The following is a 15,957-nucleotide window of genomic DNA, read 5'->3' as shown; positions in this document are numbered from 1 at the left end:
GAATTGTTCCAGGATGGCTTGCCACCAAAATTTGTGACCAAGATGATGTGCCAACCAACTCCTGATACACTACCCGAACTCTACCAGCTGTGTTTGACCATTGAAACTAAAATGTGATCTACCTAGACCCGTGTGACCATATATCAAAGCCAGTTTATGGAGGACAACAGACCAGTGCCAAAACAATAGCTTCAGCCTGGCGCCAAGACATGCCTTCCACATGCCAGCAGACCCCGGAAACAGCCCAGCTGTCATAACCCGAGATAAGCCAATGGACCTAGGCATGGCCAGATCTCGCCTAAGCCGAGAAAGCCAGACGCCGAGCAGAAGGCCTAAGCCTGTATTATGGAGAAGCTGGGTATCTCCTTCCTGCTTGCCTTCAGAAGAGATGTGGCACCACCGTTCCTGCTCCATTCCTGAACCAGGGCCCAGCGCTACAAGTCCAGGCCACCTTACCAGGAAACAACCAGAGCCCAGCCTAAGGAGACGTTAGGCTGGGCAGGCACCAAACCAAGTTCCAGCTCTATGCAGATGACCTGACACCTTTGAGACACCTGACCTTAGCCATCAAGGTAAATTTTAAAAACCCACCCAAAACCCTCCCTGCTACTGCTTTAGTGGATTCCGGCACCACTACCAACTTTATGGATGAGACTTTTGTTCATTTTCACGCCATACTTTTGTGCCCAGTAACACCTCCCATCGTAGTTGAGACCATCGATGGCCGCATTTTGTTGTCCGGACCCATCAGGTTCAGGACCCAGCCAATCAATTTAACTATTGAACACCATGAAGAACCCATCCAATTTTACGTCACCAAAGGTCTTCATTTCCCTATAGTTCTTGGCTTAGCTTGGCTAAGAAACCACAACCCCCACATTGTGGTCCCAGAATCGCATTTCTTTTCCTTGTCTTCAATACATAGACCATATCCGCTAACCCTTCGCAACTCAACTTCCAGCCCAGCTTGCCAGCACCTCGCCACCAAACATTTTGGACTTTGCCGATGTTTTCAATGACACAGAGGCAGACCAATTACACCCCACCGACCTTATGACTGTCCATTGAGTTATTGCCAAATGCTAAGCTTTCTGGGGGGGGTGCCTCTACTTAATGTTGGAACCCAAATTGGCCACTTTAAAACACTTCGTTGACAAAAACCTAGCCAGGGGTTTCATCCAACCATCCTCTTCACCACTGTCTGCCCCAGTGCTTTTTCTTAAAAAGAAAACCGGAGATCTACTATAACTATCGCAAACTCAATTCTATTACCATCCATAACCGCTACCCGTTGCCTTTGATCTCTGAACTCATGGAACGCCTTCGCACAGCAACCATCTTCATCAAGATCGATTCGCATCCGAGAAGGCAACGAATGGAAGACTGCCTTCGGCACCCACTATGGCCATTTTGAGTTCACTGTAATGCCTTTTGGACTCATAAATGTTCCAGCTGTATTCCAACATTTCATGAACGAGACCTTTAAAGACTTTTTGGACCATTTCACGGTCGTTTATCTCGATGACATTTTGATTTACTCTTCTTCCAGAGAAAGCCACCTACAACACTTACAACAAGTGCCCCAACACCTCAGATAAAATCATATTAATGCCAATTCTTCCAAACTTCCATTGAATTCTTAGGACATGTGATTTCTCCCCAACGCATCGCCATGGACACTGGAAAACTCGACGTGTTGCAAACATGGCAACCCCCATGTCGAGTTAAAGATTTCCAAAGATTTTTGGGATTTGTCAATTTTCATTCCGAGCTTCGCCACATTGACTGCGCGCCTCACTCGACTTCTCCAGAAAGGAGTTAAATTTCAATGGGTCAATGCAGAGCAACAAGCCTTCCTAAACCTGAAAAAAAACTTTCATGCAAGAACCTATCCTCCAGTACCCAGACCCCTTTTGTCATAGAAGCTATTATTTTTGCATTTAGCCGATTCCAGCCTGATTCAGAACACCCATTGGAGCATTATTCACACTCAAGAGGCTTCAGGGAAGCCCCCTGAAGCCTGGGGAGGGTGAAAACAGCCTTACCCAAGGCCGAAAATCAGCTGGCCAGCACACACATGTGCACTGGACTGATAGAGGGCAGTGCCTCATGGGCCCTCAGTAATGGCAATGTGTGCCACCACCATGTGGTTTATTCCTACCTTTTCTATGTCATCAGCAGATTCGATTAGTTCCCCTTGTATTCCCTCATCTTAATCGTGCAGATGAATAAAAGGATGAATGAATAAATTAATTGTTTAGATGAACGATAGGAACTATTGGTCTTATTGATTTACCGTATTTTTCGCTCCATAAGACGCAGGTTTTTTCCTCCCAAAGTAGGATGAAAAATCAGCCACGTCTTATGGAGCGAAGATGCAGGCAGGGAGGGGGGGGAGGCACTGGAGCAGAGGGGGGGGCGGCGATATACTCATCTGGAGACCGCCGCCTCTGTCGCCGCCTCTCCTCTTCCCAACCCCGAAGAGAGCCGCGCCTTTCGGCCTCCGGAAGTGCTGGGCCGGGGGACGCCTCCACCGCGCAGGTTTAGGAGGCGGAGCGGCACCGGAGGAGCGTTGGCGGTTCCGAGCCTTTGGGAAGGCTACGGGAATCGCTTCAGGAGGCGGGGAGGTCTCGAAGCACCGTTCACCGTGTCTTCACCTCCGCGCGCCGCCTCCGCCCGGCTGAAAACAAAACGGCTCCAAAAGTCGGCCGGGCTCCCGGGAGGCAGTGCGCAAATGTTTCCTCTTCGCTGCAGAGCCACACGGAGGCGAAGACACGGTGCCCGGCCACGCTCCGCCTCCCGGGAGCCCAGCCGATTTTTGGAGCCGTTTTGTTTTCAGCTGGGCTCCCGGGAGGCGGAGCGTGGCCGGGCACCGTGTCTTCGCCTCTGCGCGCCGCCTACACCCGGCCGAAAACAAAACGGCTCCAAAAGTCGGCCAGGCTCCCGGGAGGCGGTGCACGACTGTTTCCTCTTCGCTGCAGAGCTGCCGGGCAGAGGCGAAGACAACGGCGCCCTCCACTCTCTCTCCCTCTCTCTCTCTTTTTCTCTCTGTTGCAGGCGTGGTGAACGAGAGAGAAAGAGAGAGAGAAAGAAAGGAGGGGAGAAAGAATGAGAAAGAAAGCGAGAAAGTAAGCAAGAGAGAAAGACAGGGAAAGAAAGAAAGAGAAAGAGAGGGGGGAAGAAGGGGGAGGGAAAGACATAGAGGGAGGGAAGGAGGGAGAGAGAAAGAACAAAAAAGAGGGAGGAAGGAAGAGAGAAAGGAAGAGGGATGGAGAGAGAGGGAATGAAAGATGAAGGAAGGGAGAGAGAAAGGGGGAGGGAGAGATAGAAAGGAGGGAGAAGGGGGTAGTTAGGGAGAGGGAAAAGGAAGGGCTTGGAGAAAGGCAGGGGGAAAGAAAGATAGAAAGGAAAGAGGGAGGGAGAGATAGAAAGGAAAAAGGGAGGGAGGAAAGAGGGAGGGAGAGATAGAAAGGAAAGAGGGAGGGAAAGATAGAAAGAAAAGAGGGAGGGAGAGATAGAAAGGAAAGTGGGAGGGAGGAAAGAGGAAGACATAGAAAGGATAGAATTATGGATGCAAGAACTTGCTCATGTGTGATAGCTACTTTTTGGCTCAAAATATTTTTGTTCTATTTTCCTCCTCTAAAATCTAGGTGCGTCTTATCAGCAGGTGCGTCTTATAGAGCGAAAAATATGGTAGCTTTCACCAATCCAGTTTTGGCTTATGCTTAAAAATTTAAAAAGAAACAGCAATCTTTTGCATAAAAATGTAGCTCACTAATAGTGACCACATTTTTGTCAGGAGTGGAGGGTTGAAGGGTAGGGGACTAAACTAAAACAAACAAACCAGCCAATCACACTTAAAACACCAAAGGTTTTTTTGAAAGCAGAAATGTCTTCTTGGAATGTTCATCTGATTTTTGTTTTTTAAAGACAGCAATCTTTTGCTCTATTGACAAGATGGCAGCCTGAGTCAGATAAGAATTAATACTTCGTCATGAAGGGAGATCAGAAAATAAGAGAAAATAAACAGTTCGGGACAGAGATTTTTTCCTCTGAGACATTCAACATGTCAGAATTGTGCCTCTCTAAATGATATGCATCATAACTGTTTTAACATGGAGCTTAACTGAAATTTTTAAAATCAGAAGCTACAATTCTTAAAAGGCACAGATTGTGACTAGTTTTTTTATAAGTGTGAAGTTGTGTGGAAAGAACGTCACCTGTAACACAAGCCATTCAAAACACAGAAACAGTCCTATAATCTGTCTCCACATTAGCTCCCTCTCTCAAATTCTTACATACAACACTAATGCTTGGAGAAATCCATAGAAACATAGAAGTCTGACGGCAGAAAAAGACCTCATGGTCCATCTAGTCTGCCCTTATACTATTTTCTGTATTTTATCTTAGGATGGATATACGCTTATCCCAGGCATGTTTAAATTCAGTTACTGTTGATTTATCTACCATGTCTGCTGGAAGTTTGTTCCAAGGATCTACTACTCTTTCAGTAAAATAATATTTTCTCATGTTGCTTTTGATCTTCCCCCCAACTAACTTCAGATTGTGTCCCCTTGTTCTTGTGTTCACTTTCCTATTAAAAACACTTCCCTCCTGGACCTTATTTAACCCTTTCACATATTTAAATGTTTCGATCACGTCTTCCCTTTTCCTTCTGTCCTCCAGTCTATACAGATTGAGTTCATTAAGTCTTTCCGGATACGTTTTATGCTTAAGACCTTCCACCATTCTTGTGGCCCGTCTTTCCACCCACAATATCTTATAATGACATTAGTGGCGTACTTCATATAGCAATAGCAATATCACTTAGTGAATTACAGTGAATTACAGTCCTCTCTAAGCAGTTTATAGAATCAGCATATTGTCCCCAACAATCTGGATCCTTATTTGACCTCGGAACAATGGAAGGCTGAGTCAATCTTGAGCCGGTGAGAATCAAACTGCCAAATTGCTGACAGCAAGCAGAAGTAGCTTGCAATACTGCATTCTAACCACTACCCCATCAGAGCTCAGTGACGATCCACTAAGATTTCTACAACTGCCTCTTGTCACAAGTAGTAAATCTGACCCTGAAAATCCAGCACTGGTGAATTTCTATTCTGTCATCTGCACAATGCTCCCCACCCAACACCACAAAAGGAATGTTGGAGGAACTTAATAAAAATGTGGCTGTTAAAATCGAATTGTGCAGCCCCCCCCCCTTAAATATGGACATAAATAATGTACAGTGGTACTTCTATTTAAGACCGCCTCTACTTAAGAACTTTTCTAGATAAGAACTGGGTGTTCAAGATTTTTTGCCTCTTCCTAAGAACCATTTTCTACTTAAGAACCGAAGCCCGGAAAAATTTCCCAGGAAATTTGAGAGTGGCACAAAGGCCCGGCCAGTTTGCTGCCATTCCCCGTGATTTTAGTGGCGCAGTGTATGGGAGGTGTGCGTTCCTCCTTGCTGCCTTATAGTCCCTCTTTTTTTTTTTAAGCTTTAAAATTTTGGATTTTTTTTATTCCCCTCACCTCACCTTCTTCCTTCAGCAGTGACTGTCCTCCTCCTCTTCTTCCTCCTCCTCCTCCCACCCAAATTCCAAGCTTTTATTTCTTTCCTAATGGGTCTACATGCATTATTTGCTTTTACATTGATTCTTATGGGAAAAATTGCTTCTACTTACCAAATTTTCTACTTAAAAAACTGGTCACAGAACAAATTAAGTTCTTAAGTAGAGGTACCACTGTACTTCATTTTGCCCTATATTAAAAAAAACTATAGGATGGATGGCAGTACAGTCACATACTGCATATGCTTTCTCAAAAACAAGTTTTTAATCAGGGGTGAAATCTTGCAAACCCTGAAAATCTGAAACCCTATATTGTAATGCTCTCTTTATTTATTCTTTTCCAATGTCATCTTCTAACCTTTCAGTGACAGAAAACTGATCCTCTATTTTATTCTTAGTTAACTTTTGGTTTGAACTGAAATCTTGATAGAATCTGAAAACAAAATTAAGCTTTCCCTGTAGGCTAGTTTAGCAAACTGGACCATATATTTTTTTCTTGACTGTTTTTTCTGTCCACCCCCCCCCCCCTCCATATTTTGTTTTGTCAACAGCTTGAGATTTTTATTTATTAAAACTTTTAATAAATAAATTTTATTTAAAAATTTCTTTATTAAAACATTTAATGGGCTCAAAGTGAGATGGGTGGAAACCAACCAACCAATCAATCAAATAAAAAAATATGTCAAGACTATGAAATACAGTGGTACCTCGAGATACGAGTTTAATTCGTTCCGGACCTGGGCTCTTAAGTCGAGCAGCTCTTATCTCGAACGACTTTTCCCCATAGGAAATAATGTAAATAATTTTAATTGGTTCCAGCCCTCAAAAAACTCACAAAGTTAGTCTAAATTATGCAGAAAGACATGTTTTTAATGAAGAAATGTACATGTACATATAAATGAATAATGAAGTTTCTTTCACTTAACTTGTAAACTTTCTTAAACTTTTAAATTTACATATGTTCAACTTCTCTGCCACCCAATCCTGTAGGACAGATGTCCCCAACCCTTTTTGCACCAGGGACCGGCTTTAAGCGATCAAGAGAGGAATGGGTGAATGAATGGACGGAGGGTGGGAAGGAAGGAAGGAAAGAGGGAAGGGACAGGAACAGAGGAAGGAAGCAAGGAAACTTATGAAAGGGGAGAGTAAGAGAGGAATGAGTGAAGGGAGGGAGGGAGGGAAGAAGGTGGGAAGGAGAAAGAAAAGAAGAAATAGAGGAAGGGAAGGTAAAAGAGAGAAAGAAAAAGAGCAAGAAAGAAAGCAAGAAAGAAAGAAAGAAAGAAAGAAAGAAAGAAAGAAAGAAAGGGGGAAGGGACAGGAACAGAGGAAGGAAGCAAGGAAACTTATGAAAGGGGAGAGTAAGAGAGGAATGAGTGAAGGGAGGGAGGGAGGGAAGAAGGTGGGAAGGAGAAAGAAAAGAAGAAATAGAGGAAGGGAAGGTAAAAGAGAGAAAGAAAAAGAGCAAGAAAGAAAGCTGCAAGCCCCCCCCTCGAGCCCCCCAGGCCGGCTGCAACCTTTTAAAACACGCGCACCGCTTCGCAGCTGTCTCCTGAAGCCGAACGCGGAAGTTAGCGTTTGGCTTCAGGAGACAGCTCCTTGGCGCTTGTATCTCGAATTTGGGCTTGTAAGTAGAACAAAAATATCTCTCCCCTCCCAGCTCTTATCTCGAGTTGCTCTTAAGTAGAGCAGCTCTTATGTCGGGGTTCCACTGTATTCACATCACACTAACGGTTTGATGTGAATGAATGAAATATTCTCATTGAATACTTTGTTCTATACAAAGTTGAATGTGCACAACAGCATGTGAAATTGATTGTCAATCAGTGTTGCTTCCTAAGTGGACAGTTTGATTTCAAAGAAGTTTGATTTACCTGGAGTTATTTTGTGTTGTTTAAGTGTTCCCTTTATTTTTTTGAGCAGTTGTATATTGTATAGTTTACTCGTATATATTATACTGAATATAACTTTTACTTGATATCTTAAAAGCTGCTTTTACAAGAGGTAGCTTTGCATTAAATGCAATGACAGATAATGGATTTCAATTACATTGTCAGGGAAATTTTTCATTATTCATGTTACATCAAGAATATCCATATTTATTTGGCTAAAAATCAAATACACATTTTAAATACATACTTCTGAAAACTGAATAGTATTGTGAATGACAGGACAACATATTTGAGACAGGGTGGCTGTCTGGGAGAATTATTGTTTAGCAGAACACAACTCATTGTGTTATTGTGTTCAACAGAGCACTAAGCACACAAAGAACAAGAGACAAAAATCAAGTGGCATGGAAGAGAAGGTATTATATCAGAGAAGCAAAACTATTATTTATTTTACTATATATAATTGTAGCATTATTATTTATTAATGAACTATTATGTATTAATTTACATTTCAAAACAGCAACCCTAAATGCTTGTACAAATCCCAATTCTGTTTGGCCGCCCTGAAGAACTTTTAAAATTCCTAATTCCTACCCTAGATTATTTCAGATGTCTTATAGTTGAAGACATTCAATGATATTATGATCCACGAATGGTAAAGATCCAGATGTCTGAATTCAAAATAAGGCAATGCATTTTCCTTGCTTCCTTTGAGGTTGGCTTTTCACATTATAGAATAGAATAGAATAGAATTCTTTATTGGCCAAGTGTGATTGGACACACCAGGAATTTGTCTTGGTGCATATGCTCTCAGTGTACATAAAAGAAAATATAGATTTGTCAAGAATCATCACTTAATGATTGTCATAGGGGTCAAATTAGCAGTGAAGAAACAATCAATATTGATAAGAATCTTAGGATACAAGCAACAAGTTACAGTCATACAGTCCTAAGTGGGAGGAAAAGGGTGGTAGGAATGATGAGGAAAAAACTAGTAGAAATAGAATATGCATCACTCTAAAGTTCTTGTTTCTGATTTTTGACCAGTTTGTGATTGTAACATGAATAACTGGAGGCACATGCGGGGCTGAAATAATAATGACATAAAATGCATGTCACCCTCTGCTTTTGTATGTCATGGCAGTGGACTATAGGGTCAAGCCCTTGGTTCCAGAGCTTGCAATACACCTTCCCCAGTCAGAACTTGAGTAAAATCAATATTAAATAAAGTAATTCTACATTGCCTGATAACCCACTGCACTGACGGGAGGACTTGCTTGATAGTTTCCTATGCTAGTTCTTTCTTTTTACGTTTTGTGCACAGTTGGCTTATTTCAAGGACATTTGACAAACTGGGAAGGAGAGCACTCCCTTTCGATGCTTGACAGGATGGCCAGTGCTGGTGCCTAAAATTCAAGCTCAGGAACCAACCTGCTGGGTTTTTGTCATCAGGGACTGAATGGGATCTCAGCACAAGGACAGACTTCGCAAACCCTGTTGGAACGGGATACCTCTTCATGCATTTTTCATTTTATGTATCAGGGTACTGTCATGTTACACCTTTCTGCTTGGCAGAAAAATCAATTTCTCTAGAGCTTAAGAGAACTGCAGTGGCGCATCTTGCTATTTGATTTTGATGAAGAGGAAATACGCCAGGATGACATTTTAAACATTCCCCACTCCTAATAACATTGGCAGTCAATAACAGGGAAGGCAGCGGCTTGTTTCTGAATACCAAATGACCTGCTGCAACAATGTCAGAGGGTCACTTGCTAATTTAACTTTAACTATGGGACAGGTCTTTTATTATAATTGCTCCACGAGAAAGAAAAAAAATAGAAGCTATTTCCTATGAACTATTTGCATTTTATTATTGTTCTGCTCTTCAAATAGATCAAAGAGGCAAATGAATCATACATAGATTGTAAGCTGCACTGGCAGAGCAGTTCAGGGTGTTGGTCATCACCTATGTAGTCAATTATGGCATAAAAGCTGGTTATTTGAGGGACTTCCTGTCTCTGGTATTTTCTGCCCAAACAGTGAGAATGGTAGAGTTGGTTCATTTTAGATCCCTTCAATAAAGTAATGCGATCCATCAGAAGCTGAGGAAATGGCATCCCTCCAGAGTTGTGTATGGCTCCTACCCTGATAGAATAGAATAGAATAGAATAGAATGGAATTCTTTATTGACCAAGTGTGATTGGACACACAAGGAATTGGGGTTTGGTGCATATGCTCTCATAAAAGAAAAGATACATTTGTCAAGAATCATGAGGCATCATACTTAATGATTGTCATGGGGTACAAATAAGCAACCAGGAAACAACATTAATATAAATTGTAAGGATACAAACAACAAGTTACAGTCATACAGTCATAAGTGGGAGGAGATGGGTAATAGGAATAATGAGAAGACTATTAATAATAGAAATGTGGCCTTAGTGAATAGTTTGACAGTGGTGAGGGAATTATTTGTTTAGCAGAGTGATGGCGTTCGGGGAAAAAATGTTCTTGTGTCTAGTTGTCTTAGTATGCAGTGCTCTGTTAGCGTCGTTTTGGGGGTAGGAGTTGAAACAATGATGATTATTGATCATTGATGATGATCAAGAAATGATTTTGAGCTCTTAGGGCGCAGAGGTGAGTGAACCCCAATCTAATTTTTTTTCTCCACCTTTACTTTTTTGAAACTTACTTTTACTTGCTCTCACTTTTTAATAGAAACTGCCCAAACTCAACTAGAATTCTGTCCAAATTGAATCAATGAACAGATGAATGCATTCCAAAATTGGGAGGCTGCACCTGGGGGACGTGGAGATGAGGTGGGGGCTCATTCAATAGAAGCAGGACTTACTCCTAACTGACTCTCTTTCCCAAGTTGCCTTTCAACTTTGGTGCCAAATTTATTACAAGCATGTCTAGGTGGGAAATGTTCAGTGGAAGGAAGCTGTAGATTTTAGGGGGATGAAGGGAGTGGGAGATACTCCATGATTAGCATGGAGATATGATGCAAAATGGCAGAGCCACTGTGGCACAATGGTTAGAGTGCAGCATCGCAGGCTACATCTGCTGGTCACCAACTGCCAGCAGTTTGGCAGATTGAATCTCACCAGGCTCAAGGTTGACTCAGCCTCCCATCCAGTGAAGGGCTATCAAAAGGTTTACTCCCACACGGTGGGCGTGGCTTATGCAGGCCACCCTGCATTTTCTTTCAACATCTTTCAGTGCAAATTGGTTGCTCTGGGGTGGAGCTCCATTTTTTCTACCCCACTGCGTCTCTCCCCCCCCCCCACCGTCCAGGCAGTAGCCCACCCCTGCTTCTATCCTTCTGAGGTGGGTAAAATAAGGACTCAGATCATTGGGGAAAATATATGCTGACTCTGTAAACCGCTTAGACAGGACTGTAAAGCACTGTGAAATGGTATATAAGTCTAAATACTATCGCTATTGCTAATCATGTTTTGCTTCTGAGTGAAACAAGTCTCTCCTCCACCCCCAAGTATGATGGATATAGGCTTGAAAGTATCTCGTCTGTTGGTTGCTTTTTAAACTGTGTTAAGTGTGGTGTATGACATTAGTTATTGTTTTTAAGCCACTATATCACATTCAGCATTGCATTGAGTGATTAATGTTGAGTGCAAGATCTACATTATACCTGGAGGCAACTGGCTTAGGGTGACCATGTACAGGTAACAAATAAACAGCGAGTAAATAGAAGGCAAGAGTTTATAGCATCTTCTTGCATAGATGTAGTGGCCATCCAAATATTTGCAGTTCTGCTTTGGTTCCTAAGCATGTTGCTTTTCAAAGTTTAGGGGAAAGTGATACGTTAAAGCCTATTGAAGAACTGATCACTGACACAATCTGGTGTTTCTGGTTCCAGAGAGTGGATCGCTCTTTTTTTGTAATCTAAGAATGAATTGTTCCTTATGTTCCTTTTATATTCTGTTGCAATTAAAAGGATGACCCCCTCGAGATGGGATTGTGAAAGTTATATTCTTGGGCAAGCACCAGGTTCTCCTTTAATTCAGTGCTTGGAGTCCTTTTGTGAGATGAACTTACATTTCCATTGTCAATTCCAACAATAGCTAGAAGTGCTTTCCTATCTACCCTTGTTGAAAAGTCAACGTTTTTCCAACCAGCAGCACTGTCTGTAAGGAGAGGCAAGGCAGCTGCTGATCATGATCAAATAAACAGAACAGCACGGAACCATAGAAAAAAAATTGGAGGTCTCTATTTTTCCACTCCAATCATTGATACCAGTTGATACAGAGGTCAACCAATCTCCCTTCCAGATCATCTTTGGCTATAATCAGTGGCATTTATGTAGCTTTCAGAGACTTCTTCATTGCTATCTTAATTATTCTTGTACTCATTCATGTGAGATAGCCAAGCTATTAGTTACTTGTCCAAATAGCATAGCACTGCACCAATTAACTACTTAATTTTCAAAACAAAAGTTTTCAAAGAAAGGTTTACATTCATTGATTGTGAAGTACAGATAGCTGAAATGGCCCCATTATTTTTCTCCTAGTTACAACTTCAACACCAGAAATGAATGAATGTGAGAAAAGATACTTGGAAGATACTGTACTTGGAAATATTATTTTGATTTTAAAATGGGATGTACTTCTTTATTAGGTATAAAGAGACCAGAACCTGGAAGATAGATGTCTCATTCCTACAACAAGAGGACAGCTCATGATAAGGGACAAGGCCATGTTGATTTTTGTTGTGCAATAAAAAAGTAATATAACAGCAATAGCACTTGTCTTATGTACCTATTCACAGTGATTTACAGCCCTCTCTAATCAGTTTACAATACATTGTTCCCAACTATCTGGGTCATCATTTTACGTTTCTCAGAAAGATAAAAGGTTGAGTCAACCTTGAGCTGTTGAAAATCGAACTGCTGAACTGCTGGCAGTTAGCAGAAATAGCCTGCAGTACTGCATTCTAACCACTGCGCCACTACAGCTCATAATGTAGACAGCATAATCAGACTAGGAACTTTTAGACTCACCTGGAAATTTGTAGACCTATAAAAATTAGAAGACTGATTGCACAGCTTGAACAAGTTTGAAGTTTGTCTATGATAGGAGTACTAAAACTTTACCTCCTCATCTGTCCCTTTCAGAATTTTGCCTAATTGTTCTAAATTCCAATCATTGATCTAATATCAGAGTTGGAAAGGACCTTGGAGGTCTTCTAGTTGAACCCCCTGCTTAAGCAAATGGTTATCTAACATCTTCTTAAAAACTTCCAGTGTTGGAGCATTCACAACTTCTGGAGGCAAGTTGTTCCACTGATTAATTGGTCTAACTCTCAGGAAATTTCTTGGTTCTAAGTTACTTCTTTCCTGGATTAGTTTCCACCAAGTGCTTCTGGTTCTACTCTCATGTGCTTTGGAGAATAGCTTGACTCCCTCTTCTTTGTGGCAGCCCCTGAAATATTGGAACACTGTTATCATGTCTCCCCTAGTCCTTCTAAACTAGCCATGCTCAGTTCCTGCAACCATTCTTCATACGTTCAATTTATATTGAATACTTATAATATACTTATAACTGTTGTACAGTATACAGTATACTTATAACTGTTGTAAAAGAAAACCAGAAGTCTTTTATTTGTATCTTTTTTCTTTTTCCTTTCTTTTTGCACTTTTGGCTTTGTTTTCTCTTTACTTTTTCTTTCTATTTTCGTTTTGAATTTAGAATTATTAGTTCTTGTTATATTAGTTATATTAGTGTTTAAAAATTGTAACACTTACCTTAAAAAAATAAGTATTTTGATGTTATTAAAGCATCCATCTGGTGCGTCTTCTAGATATACAAAATGGAAGCATTTACTGTATATTGGAAAGGCAGACACTTTTATGTCTACCTAATGTTTCACTGAAAATCTGTGCAATCTATCCCTGCTTTATTTAAGCCCTCAAGAAATAAAGTGCAGGATCAAATCCTGAAAATACCCTTGATCCATGCTGAGACATAAGTGCAAATGGGAGTTTTGCCAGCTTAATATTAATGATCTGTGTGACTTGGCCTACAACACTAAAGAAAAACAAGTTATTCCCTCTATCCATGTATGTCCAAAAATACATTATTCAAGTCTTGGGCCTGGCTTTGTCAAACCTCTTGGCAAAAAAATACTAGGGTTCTGCTTTTGCGGGGACTGCACCACTATGCTCTAATAAATATCACTTTATCTGGCCATCAAGCTCAGGATATTGCCTCCTTGCCAGCCCAAAACAGAAAACAAGTTATAAAGCAAAGAATTTATAGTATAGAGCTTTAAAGTCTGGGTGAATCATCTTTTCCCATGAAAATTGGGGGTGGGGATGGGGAATCCTGAGCTGTCTCTTTCTTTTGTTTTTCCCATTACTCCTATCCTTCTATTTAATCCATGGGCTAGGAAAAGAGAAAATAGGCTGTGTATAAAACTGTAATTGAGTTCTCATTTCTTCCAAGGGCATGCATGTTAGGATGAACATCCAATATAAGCAGTTTGCTTCCTATCTTGGCTAGTAAGCATCATTTGGTTATTTATTTTCCAACATATAAATGCATTCGGGAAAATCACACCACACAGTGTATTGGCTCATCTAGCTCACAACTAAGGATTTACATTAGCAATAGTTCTTCAAAGATTTTGACAGCACTATTAACCGACTAAACAATGTTGTTTGGCGGGCCCCAGGGGAAGAGCCTTCTCTGTGGCAGCCCCAGCCCTCTGGAATCAACTCCCCCTGGAGATTAGAACTGCCCCCACCCTCCTTGTCTTTCGTAAACTACTCAAGACTCACTTATACTGCCAGGCATGGGGGAGTTGAGACACCTTTCCCCCAGGCTTTTTTATACTTTGTTTTATGTTTGGTATGAATGTGCTGTTTGGTTTTTTAAATAATGATAGGGTTTTATATGTTTTTTAATACTAGATTTGTTCCACTACTATATTGTTTTTATTGCTGTTGTGAGCCGCCCCGAGTCTTCAGAGAGGGGCGGCATACAAATCTAATAAATAATAATAGTAATAATAATAATAATAATAATAATAATAATAATAATAATAATAATAACCGAGATAATTTTAACTGAGGTTTCCAGAAGCTTAGCTGGATATCTTGCAGATTGGAATGCAGGCACCCTATATGCCAAGTATGGAAACAATATTTCATGTATACTATATGAACTGCCATTCACTTCATCTCAAACAACAAATCATATTTCCCTGAAAAGCAAGCGGTATAAATCAAACCTGAGGAATGTCTATGGAGAGTCTCAGTCATCCAGGTCACAATTGTCCCAAAAGCTCATTTTCAAGAGGCAATTGAACCTTCTGTTGTTGTTTTTTCTTTGAAGATGTTTCGTTTCTCATCCAAGAATCTTCTTTAGAACTGAAGAAGCTTCTTGGATGAGAAGCAAAACATCTGCAAAGAGAAAACCACAAAGTCCAGTCGCCTCTTGAAAAAGCACCCTTGGGCTAAACCTGAGAAAACAAAGCATTTCTTAGAAAGGTGTGGTTATTTGCCACAAATCTTTCAGACAAAACTCTTGCCTAAATCTATAAATTACGAAGTTATAAATTAAAGTCTATTTTAATCTATATCAAGATTCATTCTTGATATAGCTTTGTACAATAAACCCACCTATATGTGCACATGGAAGCAAACAGCCTTACTGAAGTTATCACAAGTTTCCAAGTTTGGCGATCTATATTTTATTTACTATTATACTTTAACAACAACAACAACAATAATAACAAAACCACCACCACCACCACCAACAACAACAGAGTTGGAAGGGATCTTGGAGGTCTTCTAGTCCAACCCCCTGCTTGGGCAGGAGACCTTACACTACTTCAGACAAATGTTTATCCAACAGGTCAAACTGGTGCATGATATATATAACCTAATCTACCGCCCTAATAATCAGTCTGTGAAATAAGCTGAACTGATTAGCCTAAATGTATCCAATGATTGAGCAAATATCTGCATTTCCTTAATCAAGTCAAGCATCTTAGCCATTACAGAAAGAGTAATAGGTTATTGGCTTCCGATTGGTTTCTGGACATAATTAAGTGTTGGTTAAGCTCTACATGGCATAGGACCAGATTACCTCCGAGACTGCCTTCTGCCGCACGAATCCCAGCGTCCGGTCAGGTCCCATGGAGTTGGTCTCCTCAGGATCCCATCAGCCAATGTCGGCTGGCGGGACCCAGGGTAAGAGCCTTCTCTGTGGGGGGCCTGGCTCTCTGGAATCAGCTCCCCCCAGACATTCGCACTGCCCCCACCCTCTTTGCCTTCTGAAAAAGTTTAAAGACTCATCTTTGTCGCCAGGCCTGGGGTCATTGATCTTTCCCCCTGACCAACGAGTGTTTTTAGTGTGCTTAATCGAGTGAGTGATAATGAATGTTTTAAAGGGTTTTAGGATTTTTAAGGTATTTTAATTATATTAATTGGATTAGATGTATTACTGTGTTTTTTATATATGTTGTGAACC

The sequence above is a fragment of the Erythrolamprus reginae genome, chromosome 2 (genome assembly GCF_031021105.1).
Source record: "Erythrolamprus reginae isolate rEryReg1 chromosome 2, rEryReg1.hap1, whole genome shotgun sequence".
In the NCBI taxonomy this organism is placed as follows: domain Eukaryota; kingdom Metazoa; phylum Chordata; class Lepidosauria; order Squamata; family Dipsadidae; genus Erythrolamprus; species Erythrolamprus reginae.
This window is presented reverse-complemented; position numbering follows the sequence as displayed.